The following is a 22,221-nucleotide window of genomic DNA, read 5'->3' as shown; positions in this document are numbered from 1 at the left end:
CTTAGTGAATTGAGCTACTGAAATTAACTAGCTTTTCAACAAAAATAGAAATAAATAATAATAAATCCTTTGATCAACTGGTGTTGATCCCCCAGCAATTTGCTTACCGGGCAAACAGGTCGGCAGATGATGCAATCAACTTGGGACTGCACCTCATCTTGCACCACCTCGACCACCCATAGACATAGGCCAAGATCTTGTTATTAGACTTCAACTCGGCCTTCAACATCATCAACCCAGACATCTTCTTCCAGAAGCTCACGCAGCTCAAAGTGCCAGCCTCTACCCGTCAGTGGATCACCAGCTTCCTGACTGACCAGCAGCAGCATATGATGCATTTTTTCCCGCTCAAAAAAACCATCAGCCCTGGCACCCCCCAGCGGTGTGTTCTCTCCCCATTCCTGTGCTCTCTGTATGCAAATGGCTACACCTTAGCGGACCCGTCTGTGAAACCCCTGAAGTTTGCAGATGACACCACTGTTAATGGTCTGATCCAGGACAGTGATGAGTCTGCATACAGACAGGAGGTGGATCAGGTGGTTCACTGGTGCAGTCAGAACCACCTTGAGCTTCACCCGCTCAAGGCAGTGAAAATGATGATGGACCTCTGGAGGACAACCTCCACACACCCGGCCCTGACTATCCTCAACAAAACTACTGTGAATTATTTCCAGATTCTAGGAACCGCCCTTTCGCGGGACCTGATATGGACCTCACGCATAGACACTGTTTAGAAAAAGACCAGGCAGCGACCTGCGACAACTCAAGAAGTACAACCTTCCACAGGAGCTGTTGGCCATCTTCTACACTGTCAAGATGTTTTATTCAGTCTGCTCTGTGCACATCCATCACTGTGTGGTTTGGTTCATCTACAAAGCAGGACAAATACAAACTGCAACAAACAATTAGGTCTCAAATAGGATAATCAGGGCTGATCTAATATCTCTGCAGACTCTGCACACCCTGATCACAATCTGTTCCGACTTTTACCTCTAGGTTGGAGCTACAGAGCGCTATTCGCAAAAAACAGCCGTCACAGAGACGGTTTCTTTCCCCAGACTGTATCTCTGATGAAAACAATGAACACCACTACTGCCTGAGTAATGTTTATATTTTTATACTTAGTGTCTGTATGCTGTGAGCGTTTGAAATCAAAGTCAAATTCCTTGTACGTACAATCTTGGCTGATAAAGCTGATTCTGATGTAGCAAGATTAAATGAACCTGCACTCTTTTGGCTTGTCACTATTGTTTCTGATAATGATAAACCAAAAAAAAGGGAAAAAAAATATAAAAGCAGTGTATTTGATGTTAGTGAAAAAGATCAAAATGATGTGGTAAATCATGATGACCCGTAAAAAATGCTATGTTGGTCCAGTAATCAGTTAATAAACAGTCAGTAGGATAATTTGTTTCTGCCATTCCTTCAACACTGACTAAACGCGGGGGAGGTAAAGAGAGGAGACTGATTCTGTGAGTCCACATGAGTCAAGAAGATAAAGATATGTGTGGTATGTGATCACTTTCAATGCCAAAATAGTGAGGCCTCACAATCTCCCTTTACCTTTTATGCAACAGCCTTCTCCTCCTTCACTTCAAGCCCTGACAAGGACCTTTCGGCCAAGGATAATTGAATTAACAACCCTCTGCGACCATCAGCCATGCCCCCCTAAGCTCTTACCCTGTGACCTCCTGATGAGTTGCAAGGAACTGGTTTGATTTCATCCCCCAACCCTGTGACCTCCACTGGAGGGAATATTGTTCTGGCTACTCCGGCAACAAATCTCAGAGGATAATATCCCCCTCTCATGTTCCTCACTGGGTGTTTCTTTAGGTTAGTGAATACCCCCCACCCCTATCTTTTTTTTGTTGATACATTCCTGAGAGAAAGTAAAAATACTTTGCTCTACTTGCCCCTCACTCCTTCCTGACTAGATACATCTTCTTATCCTGTCAAAAGCTCAAGACAGGTAAAGGGGAAAAACTTTAATCACCACTAAATATAAAAACAATTTTCAATACTTGAACATCTTTCTCTCACTGACGCATTCAAAAATAAACTCGACGTTGCTGGCACCTGGCATGGGGCCAACACAGGGACACTTATATCTAAGTTTATAAAACTTGCATCCTAATGCATTGCTTAAAATCCGCCTTGCAGTTTCTCACAGACTAAACATGTGACGTTTTGTGCCTGAGATTATCGTTCACATCAACTAGACCAGAGTGAGGGGTTTCCAGGTTTCTAACAAGATCCAGAAGGAGGTTCTGAGACGGGGAGGAAATAATCCTGTTATGATAAGTCTGTTAAAAATGCCAGAAGAGGAAGAGCATTATTCTCCTGCAGTGGATCAACCCCTTTGCAATCACAAGCTCTGAGCTGTTCCGGAGACTCTGCTGGGCTTGGGACAGAGCTGGAGAAGTGAGAATGGAGAGGAAAGTAAGAAAAGCGTTTTAGGAGAGATGACACAACGGTAGGCTGGAAGGGGGTGACGGATGGAGGGGTTTAGAGGATTTTACAAGAACAGGTAGTCAAAAAAGAGACCCCAAGTGCTTGGAGAAAGCAAGCATCTGTAATCCGATTTGAGTATCTTAAGACATTAAATGTTAAGAGAAACAACATCTGTTGTTTTATTCCTCAGTATGTTATAAGGAGTATTTTCTCCATTTGTTGTCAAATCTTTTTTCTCAATTTACTCTTCTGCTAGATTTTCTGATCAGAAGAAAACAGAACAGAAATCAAATGGGGAGACCATGCTTATGTTAAGTTATGAATTTGATTTGAAAATATTTATTAAGATTAAAGACAGAAGCCTCTGTGTGAATGATTGTGGTCAGGTCTAGATTTATATTAGTTAATGTACTCATAAGTAAAGCAGGGATCCCACACAACGTTAATTTCAAACTTCCTTAATGTTCCGGAGTACTTCCAACTTAACCAGTAAGTAACAAAAATATAAATACATTTTTCTCATCCAGAGCTGGAAAATACTGAAAAGAGTTCCCATTAAAGTGAACAGTTAACTTATGCAAGTTAATGAGTACTAGAAAATATTTTCCAAGTATCCCCATCAATCAAATCCTTTTACTCCACTGTGAAGAAAAAAGAACTACAGCTAGCTAACACTGGCATGCCTGAAGTTGCTGTTTGGGTTTTCAAAGGTTTATCTTTGTTTGGCCATACAGCATCTTTCTAAGTTCTTAAGTTTATCGTGTTAACAGTTGTCATTCAGTTTGAGTTTAATTTAGTTGTGAGTTCTCTGTTGGTAAAAACTAAAATAAAATAAAAACTTCCCTAGGACAAACATTATCACTGGCTTCTTAAGATGATAAATAATACTGGTGCTCATCTTCTAGTAAAATAAAAATGGCTAGTGTCACTGTCAACTAGCACACAGCTACCACTGACATTATCTTTAATAAAACATTTGTTTTTATCAAGTTTAACGATGAATTACATTAAATGCACTGTACAGTAACAGTAATATTACATTCAATTTACAATGAAACTCACAAGAAATGAATTAACCCCACTCACAATATTTAGTTTGTGCTTTAATCGCATATTAAGATATTTTAAGATAATAAATGTTCTGGCACTCAAATGGCAGGGCAGCCAGACCTTTTTTCTGATTAATTGAGCTTATAATGATTTGACCAGTAGAGTTTACTCAAAGACTGTATATGGAATATTAAACTTTTAGTCCAAGGAGGTCAAGTTGATCATTTAATATGGAAAAAGAAGTGATACACATACATAATATATGTGAAAGGCCTCAACGGTACACAAAATGACTTTAATTTAGCAGATTTTTAGATATGCCAATATGCATGACGGGATGCGAAACAACAGGAAATCATCTTATCGTTAAGAGAAACTGGAAAGAAAATATTTGGCATTTGGTGACTAACTTCTGATCCGGTAATATTCTGCTTATTTAGATTATTTTATAAAACTAAATCTGGTGCAGGGAAGCTCTAGGTCACTTTTGATTGAAAACAGATGTCTACGTACATATGAAGTTTATCTTCACAGAAGCTTTAACAGTGGCAAAGGTGATGTTTTTCTTAAGAAAATCCATATTTCAGGAATTCCCCACATCCTTCCTACACTTACATTCTCTACCTCTTTCCTGTTTACTTTGTCACCTACCCTCTCTTCCATGTTGTCTGTGAAGGATTATTTTTCTATTCCTCTCGTGCCATCCTCCATTAATTGTACACCCCTGCATTCATTCAACACCCTCTTGGCCCATGTGGCTAGATGTTCATCTGCCTAAACTGTGACACTGCCACTTACGCTAAAGTAAATGTGAAGATAAGAGCAACGGTTGGAAAAAATACTGGATCAGGAGATCAGGAGAGTTGAACTGAGCAGTACTTTAGCAGTAAAGATAAGTCAAAATAATGCTTGCCATCTGCAAACAAAAGAGAGCACACATGTAAAGGCATGGCAGCAAGACACTGACACAGATTAGCTCAGAAAGGCGATGTGTCCACACCCTGTCTATTCTTCCATTTATTTGTGACACATCTACCTCACCGAATCTCTGAAATCAAACTTCAGACAAAGGAGAGGTGTGCTATATTGAAGTCAACCAGCTCCACTGAAAAAAGCTGAGGTCTTCTAAAGTTTTGCCAAAGGGCCTGAGGTTATTTAATGCCTCCATTCCAACACAATGACAGTCTGTGGTCGCTCATTCTCACCTACCCCCACACAGGATAGCTTTAATGTCGCACCAAGTTTGGGTGCTTGCAAGTGGGTTGCTACCAATAACCAATCATATCAGAGCCCTCTTCACCTAACCCAGACACATATTGTACTGGATAGTATTGCAGATACGGTAACTTGGAACCGAAACATTTTTGTGAACAGACTGCTGCAGAGCTACAACTTTATGAAAGCAGTTTTTTTCAGTTGTGAAACAAATTAGTTTTCTAAAAATAAGTTTGTACAGAGCTATTTGGCAACGGATCCTTTTTAAGGTTTTTTTTTTTCCTTCCACCTCTTTTACAACCAACTTGCTGTTGCTGCAGACTAACCTTTCCCTCTGTTTGGAAACGTTGCCATGGCACTGGAGGCCCACAATTTTTATGTGCGGGGCGAAATGAGATAGCAAGACATGAAGAATGGAAAAAGGAAGGAAGGAAAAGCGGGAGTGAATAGGTGAATTAATGTGTTTTGTGTAACAGCAGACAGGTTGGGTCCCTAACATCTCAAAGCATCTGGCTTCAATCTGGAAGTGAGAATGGACTCAAATCTGTTTCTCCTTTACACACATCTCCAGCAGATCAAAAAGATCTAAAAGCAAACTCCTAAATAAAAAGGATATCCAGCTGAGATCTGGTACATGACCTGAGAGATGCATCATTTTTCAGTTGATCATCTACAGTTTTCAGCTCACTGCTCTTGGGAAATCAATTTTTTGGAGCTAAGATTCTATCATATGCCTTTCAAACACTGTTCATAAATTCAGATAGTGAAACAAACTTTAGCTACTCATAAGAAAGTGCTTAAGAATCAAATTTTATATTGGCTTCTTTCCCTAGCTGTTATGTGGTGACAACAATGCCTCTAATTCAGATATAAAAAAGCTGCTGAACATTAAGTTGCATTAAGCAGCTTTTTTATATATCAATTATTCATAAATCAATTCCCTTCAATCTTCAGTTTAATTCAGTTTATTTATAAACCACTAATTCAAAAGCAAACATGTCAAGGCACTCTTCAAGATAAACTGAAACTATGTATGTATAGAAATATCTAATCAAAACAAATCCAATCATACAGAAAGATTCAACTTCCACTACACCCATTCAAGTTATAATGCAATGCAGTCAAGTTTAGTTTTTCATGCCAATCAGTAGTTAAATTTTCATCTCATAGGAATCCCAGCAGATTGCAGTGAGTCATTGACTTTGCAGCAATCCCTTCTCATAAGCAAGGTGGGGACAGTGGATGGGTAATTGCAACGAGTTGTTAACTTTGCAACAATTCCTCATCGTTAGCAAAGATTTTGCCATAGTGGAAATGTATGACTACCTTTTAACAGGAAAAATGGTAAATGGGAGGGCGATGTTGGCAAAGGTTGGGATTCAGGTTGCCAGTTCAAACCCCAGCTCTATCTGTCTCAGTTGCTGTGTTCTTGGGCAAGATACTTCACCCGCCTTGCATGCTGATGGTGGTCAGAGGGCTCTGTGGAGCCGATTGTATGGTAGCCTCACGTCTGTCAGTGTGCCCCAGGGCGGCCGGGCAACAATGCAGCTCACCACTGTCGGTGTGTGAATGGGTGGATGACTGATTTTTTTTTTTTTTAAACGCTTTGGGGTCTCTGGGGACTTGATAAAGCGCTATACAAGTGCATGCCATTTACCATGAGGACCACCTTAGAATTTTAGAATTAAAAATAAATACTATAACATAAGGACTGGTCACACCTGCACTGGAATATTCTGCACTAGATATATATAGGTTCTTCAAAACCACAGATTCCCAACTGTGAAACCTGTATTTGTAAAAAAATAAATAAAAAATGTTTTCTTGCACTTGTGAATCATGTATCATGGACTCATCTCGTGACAACCCAAGTGGCTGTCTGGTTCCTTGAGGTTTGCTTTGAACTCGCCGGACATGTTAGCGTGGTTGTAGGCCAGGCCGGATTAAGGAACCTATCTACTTATTGACCTTAAATACCAGACTTGGAGATAAAGGTAGCAGCCAGGCTCCTATAACATCTGCCTGGGCTTTGATCTTAGTGTCAATGGTCCATCGAACACAGGAGCATGCAAAGCCAAAGACTATAGCTGTCAAGAGAAAGAAGCTCTTATCATGAGCTTGTTGTCTTTTAACACTCTCCCATGGAGCTGAGGAGAGGAGCTGGTGGTTCAGCTTTGGCTTTGTTTGATTGACTGATTACTGACTTTGTGTTCCTCATTTTCAAACAGAAGTATAAAATGGTTCACAAAAAGTTTTTAAGATAGAGGCAAAATAACTGAATGGTCGCATCGGTATTGCTTCACCATTGAGTTACAATGGCTAGGTTCACATCTTTTTTAAAGAAATCAATTGGTGTTTTACTGCTATATTTGGAGCCATAACAACTGATTAGAATTGTTTTAGCAAATGCTTTAAAAAGAAGTTAAATGCACATGCCTCTTCAAATGACTACAAAAGTACGTTGCATTGGAAGAGATGAGTGAGAAAATCACGTCCCATTCCATTCTTAATCTATGGGGTCTGGTATGATGTCGGCCCACTCCTTGTAGCTATAACAGCTTCAACTCTTCTGGTTAGGCTTTCCACAATTCATGCTTGTGGGAGTTTTTGACAATTTTTCCTGAAGTGCATTGGTGAGGTCAGACTGATACTGGATGAAAGGTCCTGGCTTACAGAGGTGTTTTGTTGGGTGGAACACCCTTGGTTGTTTGGCTTAAAGTGTCTGCAGTTGCTATTATTTGTTGCGTCAGATTTCATGTGGCTTACCATCTTTCGGCTGAGTCACTGCCATTTCCAATTGTTATGATGCCACTAACAGGTGACTAAGGTATATTTAGTAGCAAGGAAAATCCACCCACAAATTATTATGCATGTGGCACCCTACCACTGTACCATGCTGGAATATACCGAGCCCCTGAGAGCAACTCATTCTTTCACAAATATTTGTAGATGAACCCTACATGCCTCGGAAGTGAATTTGATCAACCTGTGGCCATTGACATTTTCAGAACACCTAAGTTTAAGCATTTGGATGGGTGAGCAAATACTTTTTACAAAAAATAGTATGTGTGGCACTGGTTTAAAAAAGTACAAACAACCTGAAGTTCAAAATAAACTGTTTATTCTTCCAGCAGCCATTTTGCATAATCTTTTAACGTGTTCTGTTTGATTTTTCTGGCTTGGAAATCAGAACCTGTATAAATCACATGCATCATAGGACTAGCTAATCTAGTTGTCCCAAAGGCTGACTCAAATCTGTTTCATAAATAAGTTATAAACTACTGAAGATTAGCGAAACCTTGCCGAAGCATTGGAGAATCATCCAGCCCGGCTCCATCAGTATGTGACAACCACTAAAGTGCACATATTAGGATTTAACATCTTACAAGTATTACAAATCAGATCACATCTTGCCCAGAAGCAATAATGAGCTGGACTCTGCTTACAACATTTCTGACAATGAAAAAAACCAAATTGTTTTTCTGATGAAGAGACCATCCACATTTTTTAAGATATTCAGTTCCTCCTGGAACAATCTGAACAAATAGACTTGTTACTAATCAGTACCTTGTCATGAACACTTATATATGAATATATTTCAACTGGTACCAAAAATATGCGTAAAAATATATTAGCCAGCTTTCAGCGGTTCCAATATCAGCAGGCACTGGACGAACCCAAGGATGCAGCAATGGGAAAAAGAGAAACATGGCTGACATTCCTGTTCTGCTCCAATTGTTGAATTTTCCAGGAGGCTTTCCAGCCAAATTATCCAACAGTGGTCAGTGGTCAAAACCACAGACAGTGGAAATACCAAGAATGCCAGTGGCATAGAAACAGGAATCAGTGTGGCCAGTGGACTACTGTCTGTCAGGATCACTTTGATTTATCACATCACTGGGGGGGAAATTATGATTACATATCAGTGTAAGCATGGTCCCAAAAATGGGGTTTGCTGGAGTAACCCCAAGTGCCGAAGCAGTTCTAACTTCTCATTGTCCTAGGACAGGAGAGAGGAATAAAGTTTGCCCTCTTAAGCTTTCCTTCCTCCCCCCAAATGGATCTGTGAATAGAGGGGGCCTATTGTTTCAGACTAGCAGAGGGCAGAGCAGAGAGAAATAGTCTGCTTTCTTGAAGCTGAAAGCAACAACTTTTTTGACTAACAACATGGCATATAAAGTGAAGCAAAATGAAGATGTAACAGAGATTTTTTAAAGTGAGAAGTGTGATTTATTAAGCTACAAGATTTGAAACATCATTGAGAGAAAACTTTGCAAAAGCTGTCTCTCGTTCTGCATGAAATCACTCATTAGAGATGAAGCAGGACGCACACAATGCTGCAGAAACACACAAGTGCTGCTAACTACAGCAAGACAAATGAGTTCCACAGCAGCTATTACATAAGCAGCAAAACCACACCATAACTGTGCCAGCCTGGATGTATAATTCACATCTACTCCTCAGAGAAAATAACTGAAAATAATTGCAAAGCTGCACATGTGCAGATGTATTCAGACATGTCCGTGTTGCTGTAAGCTTGGGAAAGACGAAGTGAAGGCAGACTGGCACAGAAAATACCCATTCAGCAAACTGAACCAGACCAACTTCTAATCCTCTGACAACTCAGTCTTCCAGTGTTTCTGTCGCACATCCTAAGTGTTTCACTACGCTCCTCAAATAAAGGTTTGCATGAACACCTCAAACGAGTGTGGGTTTAGGGAATTATTGGAAAACAATGGATGGAGTTTGATAGCATGTTTATTGAATATGAAGCCTCTTTAATTCTAATTCAGATTTTCAAAAAGTGAAGATGCAGAGCTTTTATTGTTTCACCTCAAAATATATGCGCACCCTATGAATGCAAGGCATATATTCTGAACTTCTTCCAGTTCTGAGAACACAGCATTTATTACCCCACTGGGTTCTCTGCAGTTGCACAAATAGCTTGTGAAATAGTACAATATTTTTTTATTTTTCCTTAAAGCTTGCTGCATCCAAGCTCACCTGTAGAACAGGTAAATACTTCCATGAACTATTGCATTTTGCATTTCAAGGTATTTGGCTATGACATATCATGTCATGTTTGCAAGAGTGTGTCAGAATTAGCAAGTGGTTGTAAATTAATTCTCTTTTTGTCTTTGTATGTGTCCGAAAACCCCCTTTACACATAGTAGAGATGCACTAAAAACTGGTTAATGACAATAATTTAAAGATTGTCAGATTGATCAGTCCTTGCTAGTGAAGGGCTGGTCAGAAACATAAAAAAGTTGTATTTTAAAATAAATCTAATCAGTGAAAATACCATACCTAAGTCCTGATGGTTGCGCTGATGGCGAAGAGAGTCATAAATGAAGAAGTTGGGGTCTCCCTTATTCACTAACTGCCTACACTGTTAGCTATTCTCGGTATCAGAGAGGGGTTCAAAACTGAAGTCAGAAGAAGCACAAAGGTGTAAAAAGCTATTTACATGATGAGATATCATCCAGGCTCCAAGACAGCAAGAGAGAGCAAGACTACCAGACACTCACATCAGATCTCACAACAACACTCCTCAATGGGAAGGGAGAGGACTCAATCTTAGCTATTTAAGAAGCTATTTCAAAGTAAAATGTATATTCTACATGTCAAAACATATCTGCAATTCATTAGACTGCAGGAGAGTAAGAGAAAGCAAGACTTTAAGCAGATAACAGGAAGACGTAACAGAATACAACAAAGTTTGTGTTTATCCGTTTGAGCCTTTCAACCTCTGTCTTGTGAAATATGCAGGTTGGAAATCTCAGACTTATGGTTAGGATCTAAATTCTCTAGGGGATAACACATGGCAACTGCTGTTTTAGCAATATTAGCCAGTCTAACCATGCTAATTGCTAATAAAAGATGATAAAGACAGTTGGGAATGTCTACATCATAATCATTTTGTCTAGGTTTTAAATTGTAAAAACATATTTCTCATACAGACATCACCTCTGCTATTAATACAAATAATTATGGATCACTCACAGCATAAAGTTTAGACAGAAATATTTCAAATGCTGTTATTTTAGCTTCTTATATTACAACTCTTAAACAAATTAAAATGCACTCAAATCAAGTCCACAGGTCAAACCTTTACAAAAAAACAGAAAACAAAAAACATATGCCATTTTTCCATTTGTATCTACTGAGCACCGTTTTTCTCGGCTCAGTTCAACTCTACATGGTTTGGTTCATTTTCCATTACAATTGAATACCATCTCAATGTAGGCGGGATGGTCAATAACAAGGCGGCCCCACAGTCAAAAAAGTAACGTGATGTATGTGACACACACACAACAACAATGGAGGATCTGCTGCTTGGTCTATAGCTGTTGTCAGACCCAAAGTAGAGAGCCAGAGAAGGCTGAGAGGGCAAGATGAAGCCCTTTGGATAAGTACAGAAGAGTGAGGGAAGCCACGAAGCAGTATCAAACTAAAGGGTACAAGCTAAATGAAGTGAGAGGGCAAGCTAATGCTGCCTAATGCTGGTCATATATACAATAAGCCCAGCATACAGCGCTTTAACAGTTGAGGATATTAGCTATTATAATGTTTGCTGTGACATGTGAAGCCAATCAGTGACCGACAGTCTACTGACATCAAGTTTTCAGCACAACTCAGCATGGTAGGAACCGCATGCTAGAGAGTACTAAAAATAGTTCCATGTAACCATTACTAATGGAAAAGCCTAAAAACCGAATAGAGCCGTGACGAACCATGCTGAATAGGGACTAGTAGAAAAGGGGCAAGAGTCATTGTTCCACAACAGTGGATGCAAAATGAAGCATGTAATGTAAAACCTCATCCTGACCAGAGTGCACACTAGGGAGAATCAATCAAACGTCAAACAATCTGACATTATATTTCATTTTAAGCTACATCCTAAATAAAGTGAGCAGGATGCAAACACTGGGAACATGAGTCAACACGTCTGGAAAGGGTTGTAACTTGCAACATGTGACACACATTTACCTCATTTCTCTTGCCCAGAGCAGATGAGGTAAGCAATGGTCCACGTCCCCACTCTCACTGCCCTTCACCTCGCCGCCTCAAATGTGATCTTCACGTCAACGTTCGAGCATTTATAGAGTAAAATGAGCTGTGTCAAAACCCAGTCTGGTTAATTAAACTTCTCCCTTGCTGACTCTTAAATGAAACTTTTAGCAGTCACTACAGAAACAGATACCAAAAAAGAGCTCCTGTCTATAAACATCTGCTGACACATTACTTTCATGTCAAAACAAACCTGATGAGAAACTAGAGCATTTGATCACCAAGATGATAAGAAGACTTGTAATTAGGGATGAGGAAAAAAATGAGAAACAGCAGCAGCCACTGTCTTCAAGGGTGCTTTGTCAACAACAGAAAGCTAAAAGTGACCTTTTAAACATACATTTTATGGGAGTTAGAGCTTAGCTGTGTGCTTTATTCCTAGTGTATACCATTTCTCATGCTCTTCTTTATCTCCTGTGTGAGTCCAGAATGGTTTCCCCCTCCTTCAGGCCAACTGTCCTGTGAGCTGTGAACAGCTTTTTTAAAGGCTGAAATTTCCTAACAGTACCCCAACTTAAAAACAGATTACAGACAGACAAGAAAAGCAAAATCTGGGCCAAGACACCAAAAAACCCATGATCTCCCCTGGATAAAACCAAACTGTGACTTCTCTGCACCCAAAACATCCATCTTTCCATTTTTAGATTATGCAGAGCAGCTAACTTCAAACTAAAAGCAATCAGCTGAATCTGAAACATCCAGCCATTTTAAAACTTTAAGGGTTTGTTTCTAAATCTGGTTGGACTATTTTAGGAATCATCACAACTGAACTTTTATTTCAATCTGTGTGACTGGAACTGCTGAGCACTGTTGTTTTGAAACTCATCCCATTAATGTAGTTTGTAAATCGCCTTGCCTGAATACAAGTTTTCCCTCAACAACTGTGCAAGCCAAATCAAACAGATATACATGAGACTCATGTACTCATTTGTGGATAAATGCAACAATACGCACCCCAGTGAGAGCCCTGCATTGCTGCTGCTGCTGATCTTCGTTTTTTTCTTTGTAAAAAAAAAAAGAAAAGTAAAAATATCACTGATCTCTCTCAGCTGAGATGCCCCTCCTCAGCGTCCTTTCCTTCTCTTTTTCCTGTGTTCTGGCTCGTCACAACAATATTCCAGTTTCTTTCTGTTGCATTGATCCAGGACTTCATATCCTGACACGAGGACTTTCAAATGGAAGCACCCTTATTCTCCTGTCCTCTCTCTTCACACTTCACTCCAGTGTTCCTCTTCTCAGCTTTCCTTCCCTGCTGTCTGCTGAAGCACCGCCTCTGCCTCCTCCTCCTCCTCATTTTTCCCACCCCTCTCCTACTTTTGTCTGCCAGCCCCTCAGCCTCTAGTTCCACTCTTAACACACTCTGTCTCACACACTCTCTCTCTCTCTCACACACACACACACACACACACACACACACACACACACACACACACACACACACACACACACACACACACTACTCCCCCCTTTTTCTTCACAGCCTGTGAGATACATCCACCCCTTCTCCTTCACAGATAATCTGTAGATCAACACAATTCTGTATCAGATTAGTATTTAGGGGAACATTGTCCTGTTTTTCTTATTTAGTGCAAAAGCAAAACAGCCCAAAGGCATCAGGGGAACACCTCACCCACCCTCCAACTGTGGTGTTTCAGCATCTCCCCTTTGACCGAATAACAGTGCTGTAACACCTAGCTGTGCAATTACCAAACAACACAGACTAGATCAAGAGCTCCAGCCGCTCCATATGGAGCAGGGGGGCGGGTCGGTTGACTCAGATGGGGGTAAATTACATAACACCTTTCTGCACATCTTCGCAATTGCACTCTTGTCATGGTCTCCTGTGCTCACCAAGGGGAAAGCAGTGCTTTGTTCAGCAGGTATTAGGAAAGAAGTAGAAAGTCAAACCATAATGCACCGCAGCTTGTATTTCTCAGGGGGGTGATGGTTAAGTGAGGGAAGGATGAAGGTGAACTAAAACAGAGGTACCTGAGTTTGTGTATCAGGTAACACACAAAGCCCCCTCACCGCCCCAGGTTAGATTTCCACCATTGAGAGTCAGAGCAGACTCTGCAGCTTCAACATCACAGTTTAAACACAGTTTACATAAAAAACGTGACATTGAGGGGATTCAGAGGCTCACAAAAAGCGTGCATTTGTATTCAGCACCTCTGAGCCCATACGTTGTGGAACTATCTTCTGTTGCAAGCATTTGGGGTTTGTCTCTAAAATGCTTGGGACATCTAGAGACTGAGATTGTTACCCATCTTTCTTTGCATATTGCTCAAGCATGGTTAGTTTGTAGGGAAAAAAATCTGTGAACATCAATTTTTAGGTCTTGCCACAAATATTACATCAGATTTATGTCTGGACTTTGACTAGGCCATTCTAACACATGATTATGCTTTGACCTGTAGCTCTGGCTGTATGTTTAGGATTGCTAGAAGGTGAACTTCTATTCAAATGTCAGGTTTTTGGCAGCCTCTATTGGTTTTTTTTCCTGGACTGTCAGGTATTAGTCTAAATCCACCTTCCATCTACTCGGAACAACTTCAATATTACCACTGAAGAAAAGGATACCCACAGCATGATGCTGCCACCACCATCTTTTACTGGGAAGAAATTGTATTCAGGTTGATGTCCAGATTTAAGGTTTTCCACGTAGCCTAAAAAGTTAATATTTGTTGTCATTTCCATTTTTAAATATTTGGCTAAAGAGGGCTCTGAGAGGTAACAGATGTATACTGTTTAACTTGTAAATATAAATTTACTGGAACAATGTATGTAAAAATAAAAATAAAAAACCCAAAAGAACAGCATACAGCCAACTGAACCAATGTCGCCAATTAGGCTAACCTGGTCAGGAAGCAAACCACACTGACTATCTAATCTCTTTACGAGAACACTGACGGTTTGGGTGTGACTTAATCTCTTCAGATGACACGGAACAGAGGACGACAGAGGAGAGATGAGATGAAGAGGCAGCGATAAGTGAAACGAGATAAGCCTTTCTAAAACTAAAATAATAAAAAGTAATGCTTTTGGGGTTCTAGGAAACCCGGCTGCAATTTAAAGTAAATACGTTTTTTAAAACTTATTCAAAGTTAACTGACTAGAAACACATTTACTTACATCACTGCTCTATGAGTCACAGAACATCAACCAATCTTGCTATATTGTTTATGCTGCCATGGAAAACTAGTAGGAAGAGTGAACAATCCTTTGTGCATTTCCTTTTTATTCTCTTTTCCTGGAACTTCCCTGTACCTCCCTCGGAGTCCCTGGTATAACAAGAGAGTAGAAAGTCCAATTGTGCGTTCTGACTTGGCACTTTACCTCCCTTAACCCAGGCTAGCTCTTTTCAAGGCTGAAAATACAACACCAGAAAGCTTTTGAGTCTTACATATATATATATATATATATATATATGTGTGTGTGTGTGTGTGTGTGTGTGTGTGTGTGTGTGTGTGTGTCAGCAACAGCATCAATTTCAGCCCCTGAACAGGTAATAACCACCCACAAGCTGAATGCATCAATTCAGAACATCACATTAAACTCTCAAGAGTCAGAAATGAACTGGACTGTGATTTATTGTTTTCCCATACAACAAACCATCTCTCACATTTTGCGCACGACTTCATTTAGTCATAATGGCCCTAAAACAGAACAGAGTATTGCCAGGTTTGACTATTTAGGTTTTTTTCTGCATTTGCATTGGCTGTTGTATTCTGTAGGGCTACAGGAATAAACTGTGCCTTATATTGACAACACCGCTGGGTTGCCAGATAAATTCAGCAACAAAATACCAAAGAAAGCTGGACATGAAGAAGACCACGGTGGACTCGAAGGTGCAAGATTTTGTTTTTCCAAGTGCCATTTGCAAATTCTGCTGGGGGCATCAAAACTGGTATATGTCTTTGATTATAACGTGACGAATGAGGTGCTGCACAGTGAACACAGTCCCCGATTTAGCTACGTACGTCTAAAAATTAAGTTCACCACAATGGTTATGGATGCTGTAGTTTGACTGTTGTGCTAACATGTCACATAGCATAACTGAGGCTACAGCAGGAGAATAACAAGTTTGTTAGTGGTGAACATGCACAGAAATCAAACAAATTAAAAACATCAAAATGGAGTATAAACAAATTCATACCAGTACAAGTTCTGAGGATGTTCATTAGCCTTGCCACTGCTTGTTTCAGCCACTGTGCGCATTGTACACTCAATCAGCTCTTGGAGTGATATTCTGGCCAATACATACAGGTCCTTCTCAAAAAAGTTGCATATTGTGATAAAGTTCATTATTTTCCATAATGTCATGATGAAAATTTAACATTCATATATTTTAGATTCATTGCACACTAACTGAAATATTTCAGGTCTTTTATTGTCTTAATACGGATGATTTTGGCATACAGCTCATGAAAACCCAAAATTCCTATCTCACAAAATTAGCATATCATTAAAAGGGTCTCTAAACGAGCTATGAACCTAATCATCTGAATCAACGAGTTAACTCTAAACACCTGCAAAAGATTCCTGAGGCCTTTAAAACTCCCAGCCTGTTATACTTCCAATCTTGCTCTATAAAGAGCAGAATAGCATTTTTAAACAAATACATTTTTCATATAACGTTCCTTATATGAGAACAAACTCTTGATATTCCACGTGCTAATTTTTGAAGTCGCAGATTGTGATCCGTTATGTCTTTATTTTGTTCCAAAAAAAAAGAAATTTATGTTCTTTGTTTGACATCCAAATTGGACAGGTTCTAAGCAGGTCTGGAGGCCAAAATAGTAGTGAAATGATGGACAAAACGTTGTGCTTGGATGTGACAAATCAAAGACAAATCCATCTAAATTTAAATAAGTGTAAAAAGCTCCTTATTTTTCCAGAAATTTCGATAATTTTCTTTTTTAGATAAAGAATAAAGGAATGAAGTCTGGGGGGAAAAAAAACAATCAAACGTATTTCTAAACCCAGTTCTCCTTTTTTCCACATTGGTTAATGAAATATACAAAGATGAAAGCTTGACAAGAAAGTAAAAACCAAACACGCCTCTGAGGCTGCATATCAGGTAGAGCAGGGCAGATGGCAGTCAATACATTTGCAGTAAATGTGCAGGTAAACATTGAAATTATTGACACTTTAGTCATTGCTATATTACATCTACATCCAAAACGCAAATGCATGACTCTTTACATATAATGTGCTACCCAATGTTGCATCTAAGCAGTCCGTTGTGACTACAATATTGTACACACTGACATTACAATAACAACTGTGATTGAATATAGGGAAGAAATCTAAGCAGCACCTCATAATAAATATGTTTCAGTCCAAACATGAAGCCCTGACCGGCACCTACACAAAGTCTTTTGCATTTAGAAAGAGACCCTTCAACAGAAGTGGTGAGGAACACAGAAGATTTTAATGAAGGAAGGAGACAGCTGGATTGGGACAGGCTTAGCTGGACAGAAGGAAAGACGGGGGGCAGAGGACACAGAAGATCAGTAATGAATTCTCTGAAACTGAAAGAGAAAGACAGCTGCTGTGGCTGCTGCTGCGATGACCACACAGTGTTGTCACCAACAAATCTTTCACACACAGCCCATAATAAGGTCAGCGCTGTGATCTCTACAGAAGTACAGAAGCTGAAAAGCGTAATTGAGTGTTAAAGCTGATGAATAAAGTTCTGTTTAAAAAAAGCTGCATCTAAAAAGGTGAGAAATTGATTAGCTGCAGAGGCAAACATTCGTAAGCATATCTTTCTGTGAACCACCCAATTGCCATATGAAGCAACATGGACTCCACTACAAATTTCTGATACCTTAATCCCTCACTACCCTTTCCTCCCTCGTGTCTTTCACACCAACTGCTTTCCAAAGCTCATCCTAAACCAAACTCTTGACAGAGGGCAGGACCCTGAATTCCATAAATACATCTGCATCTGTGTGGGAAAATAACTACAGCCAGTCAATCTAAAATTAGACCACTTTAAAGTTGGTCAGCATCAGGTCAGTCCATTGATCACCCTCCTTGTCTCCTTAAAAGACAAGAGGGGAAAAGAACAAAACCTAAAAGGGGAGGGAGAGACATAGAGAACAAACAAGAGTAGTAGGAGAAGAGGGGACGTTTGACTCAGCAAATACTGAAGGTCAGCGTCATCAGAGAAGGGCTTTGTCTGCAGAAGGGTATTTATTTCTTCAGTGTGGTTATTTACCTCAGTGTGTCGCACGGTGTGCTCCTCCTGGAGGTCTGGGGGAGACAGGATGGCAAAGGGCTCTCATTGCAGGGCCTCACTCAGCTCTGCACCTCCTTCAATTCAGGCTAAATTTAAAAAGTACACACAAAGCCCTATTGTTAAAGTGCTGTTTCCAAATAACACCAATTCTGCAACATTTTCATTATCTTCTGCAAGATACAACACAAGAGGTTCTTTGTTAGATGAAAACGAGCTGACCATTTGGTGCTAACTGAGAGGCAACTAAAAGCTAAAGAGATTGCAGGTACATTATGAAGATTTTTATTCTGAAAATAAAGCCGAGTGAAAATAAATGAGTCTGGCATCTTGCACAGGCTACAAGTCATGGCAAAAAGCTAACACAAAAGCATTTTTTTAACAGACTTTGCAAAACATTCCTAAAAAAAAATAAAATGCTATTGTCACATCTTTCTTTAGATTGAGTGTAGGAAAAAGAAATATGAACTCATCCAGTAACTTGCATTTTTAAACAAATACCGGCATGGGTGTCACTATGAAATGAGTCTGCTGCTGCTACAGCTAAAAGAGACCTTAAGAAGCTGTTGCACCTGGCTACTTTACAGGAAACAGGAACAACAAGGATTATTAAACTCCCGCAAGTAGGTAGACGAACAATGAGCATGGTAAAACACAATGGTCGTTGCCAGTTAGATGTGTCTAAAATTGGGAGTAAGTTTAACCAAAGGGGAAAGGCGGTAAAAAGGAAACCTGCGGGTGAAAGAGAGATTTAGTGATGAATCATAAATAATCAGGAAATTACGCCATCCCAATAACATAAAAAGACAAGAAACTTGACAAAACAAAAGCAAAAAATAAACATTACGACAGTCTCTAAGGCTGCATGTCAGATAAAGGATCGGAGCAGATGGCAGTCATTACCTCTACAGTAATGGCAGCTAAACATCAATACATTTTCCCTTCCATCCATTTAAACATGATTTTGATGATGAATTAAAACCAAATGAGCGTTAAAGCTTTTCTTCAGGAAAGGCCGACTGACTCAATGACCGAACCAGCGGACGGTCCAGATCTCAATAAAACTGATCCATAATTTTGACTCCACATTCAATGATTCTGTATATTTTCCCCTTTAAATGTCAAGAAGAAATGATGTGGCATTAATTGCAACAAGGTCATTAATTGTTTTTCAAAGTAGTCAAAATATTCTGCTGTTAAAAAAAAAGTTTACTTTTAATATTTATTATTCCTTTTTTGTTAATACTTTTAGCCACAAAGTAAAAAATAACTTCTCCAAAAACTAGAACAAGAAAAATAAATGAAAATAATCCACTGAGTCTATTATTGTAATATTTTTAATTAGTTAAAGAAGTGTTTCTATGGTTTTATAAGCTACCTTTACTCAATGATTAAAAAAATACTTCAAAACTTGCAATGAATTCCTCTATAGTGTGTAGACATAGAGAAAGAAGTGCTTAAGTAAGGCAACGAGTCTCTATGTGCTACCAGAACTGAACTTTATTCTACAGTTTATGTGAACCTCTTCCTTTTCTTGCTATCCTTCAGTTGGCCAATGAGGTAATTGGGCAACTTGTTACTGCCTTATAAGTGATACCATATTGATTTTTGCTCTCTACTTGCTGTTGTAGGGGTCATTTGTGCCACATTGCCTCACTGCCAAGCTGTGCTGATTGTATACTGTATAGCTTGGATGCATTTGGCTTTGATGCAGTTGCTCAATATCACGACTACACTTATTGCACAGGTGCCGCTCTGTCCTGGTACCACACTGGAGTTCGCTGAGGACGACCAATTATTTCCCAAATGTTAGTAGATGCAGTCTGCAAGTCAGTTAAACTTCTGGTATATTGATCTGGTCAGTTAAAGAGTAGAGGGGGTTGTTAATCAGTGTCAGCTGTTTTGTGTTAATTAAATTAACAACAGGAACTAAAGGGTCAACAATGAGACGACCCCAAAAACAGGAACAGTTTTGCAGGTGGAGGCCACAGATATTTTTTCCTCTCTTCATTTTCTTTTGACTGCTTTTCAGTAGTTGCATATAAAATCAATTCAATTTAGTTTATTTATATAGCGCCATATCAAAACACATGTCCTCTCAAGACACTTTACAAAGTCATTTCAATCGAATCATGCAGATTTCAAGTCAGGTACATACATTCCAATTAATCCTAACTATCAAACATTGAAGTCATATTCAGTTTATTATTCAAATTGGTTAAAGCGTTTTTCTATCTAAGGACACCCAGCAGATCGCATCGAGTCAGAGGCTTGCAGCATTCACTCCTCCTGGATGAGCATGTAGAGACAGTGGACAGTCACTGGCGTTGACTTTGCAGCAATCCCTCATACTGAGCATGCATGTAGCGACAGTGGAGAGGAAAAACTCCCTTTTAACAGGAAGAAACCTCCAGCAGAACCAGGCTCAGTGTGAGCGGCCATCTGCCACGACTGACTGGGAGTTTGAGAGAACAGAGCAGAGAAGGAAAAAGAACACAGAAGCACTGATCCAGGAGTACTTTCTATGGGAAAGAAAAGTAAAACATTAAGGGTTGTAGCTCCTTTAGTGGCTCCATCAAGGAGAGATACAAATACCAAACACAAACTATTGGCAGGTTCTTAGCAGAAAACCTGTGCTATAATATTAGACCTCGCTGTGAGAATCATTTTATTTAGACCAAAAAACCCAATCATTCATAATTAGTTTTTTTCCTGATACTTAAATTTTTTCATTTTATTTTTTTTATTGTAAATTGCATTGTCGTCTGTTTCAGTTTAAAGTTCATCCCACTTACTATGAACAAATTTCAGTGAGGCTATCACAGATTAAAACAAAAACTAAGACCTGAGCGTTATGCCATTAGATGATTGTCTTTGTCCAGATTTGATACATGTTGCTTCGTTGTTATTTTTAAACACGATGAAGCAGGAGCTGGGGGAGGGAAGTGGGGGTATTAGTCTGTCCTAACATAGGGGGAAAACAGGTGGGGGCATGGTCTCTCCAGAGGGACTTAGGGGTCTCAATACGGGTCAAATCAGCAACATAATAGATGTCCCACCATCTTTATATTTCACTGATATGAGCAATATGGACAGTAACCCTGCTGTCATCCTAGCATGCTGCAAATGTGCACAATAACCATCTTCAAAAGTTATTTAGAAGTACAAACACACATATGACTTATACGGTATGTGTGCAGACCTTGACCCAGGCCTGTCTTTTAAGTCTTTTTTAAATATTTCTAAAAAGCCCTGCTAGGCCATAAAACATGACCTGTGAAGATTTACTGGCTTTCCTGTAACACTTGGTGTTCATAAAAGTAGGCATACAGTCACACAGACAGACACCCACACAAACTTCACCTCTAATATTCTAATTAGAAGATGGGATCTCACTCTGCATGATGGACGGATGCAACTCTATGGGATCAGATTAGATTGAGATTATAATCCATTTTATCTCCTGCGGATAGATTACAGCGCGACTGCAGCATATGTATCTCACGGCTGGGACGAACCTTTATGTCAAGACGATGAGACAATTATTCAGGACTGCCGCTCCCACAGGATAACGTGACTGAGGAGGTCATGAAGGTTCTGCAAAATTTCTGCCTGAACGGACTCAATTTGTAAATCAGATTCTTACCGATAGTTATGGTGAGTGACTAGGAAAATTAAAATACAAAAGCTCATATACACAAAACAGCTACCGTCTGATACTATTGGAGATATGGAATTGCCGATTTGCCCTGAACAATCAGAGAAATATATTTCTATAACAGCACATGTCATTGAAGGTCTTTTTGCTCATCCTCATACTCTTTGTTAAATAACAGAGGTAAAAAGTTGAGAGCATAATTCTTACAGCTGAATTCAATCAGTGGAAACGTAGCAGCTTTTCCACCTTTACTCTGCTATTTACTGAACCCTTACATTAAGTCTTTGCTGCTATTTGTTTGTTGCCACTGTCTTTTCCTCAAAATAGTAAAGCTTTGTTGCAGTAATACTTCCTGTTTGATGGTTGGCCCACTTTCCTTCTTGCTTTCCTTGTGTAAGCACACATACATAAAACATAATTTGCCGCTTCAATTTCTGACTTTTATTCAGCTGGGATTTGTTGGCAGACAACATCAGAGCCATGAAAAGCCGAGTGGAGCAGCGACGAACTGCAGCCTCTGAGAGAGGGAGGA

The 22,221-nt window shown here is 39.6% G+C and overlaps 1 protein-coding gene across 3 annotated transcripts in view; it reads right to left on the bottom strand.

Annotated features, from left to right (window-relative positions):
• LOC124859443 (leucine zipper putative tumor suppressor 2 homolog) overlaps nt 1-22,221 on the bottom strand; it is a 55,580-nt gene that overhangs the window by 17,592 nt on the left and 15,767 nt on the right. Inside the window, exon 2 of one of the 3 annotated variants that reach the window (XM_047352228.1) lies at nt 18,014-18,120. The exons of 1 other annotated variant lie outside the window; for it this stretch is intronic. The gene's annotated coding sequence lies outside the window, so the exon portion shown is untranslated. Of the gene's footprint in view, nt 1-12,741; nt 13,028-18,013; nt 18,121-22,221 lie in introns of those variants that run through there. One more of the 3 variants, XM_047352229.1, reaches the window with a different exon arrangement.

The sequence above is a fragment of the Girardinichthys multiradiatus genome, chromosome 22 (genome assembly GCF_021462225.1).
Source record: "Girardinichthys multiradiatus isolate DD_20200921_A chromosome 22, DD_fGirMul_XY1, whole genome shotgun sequence".
NCBI classification, from domain to species: Eukaryota; Metazoa; Chordata; class Actinopteri; order Cyprinodontiformes; family Goodeidae; genus Girardinichthys; species Girardinichthys multiradiatus.
Note: the sequence above shows the minus strand (reverse complement) of the source record. Positions and strands in the feature narration are given on the sequence as shown.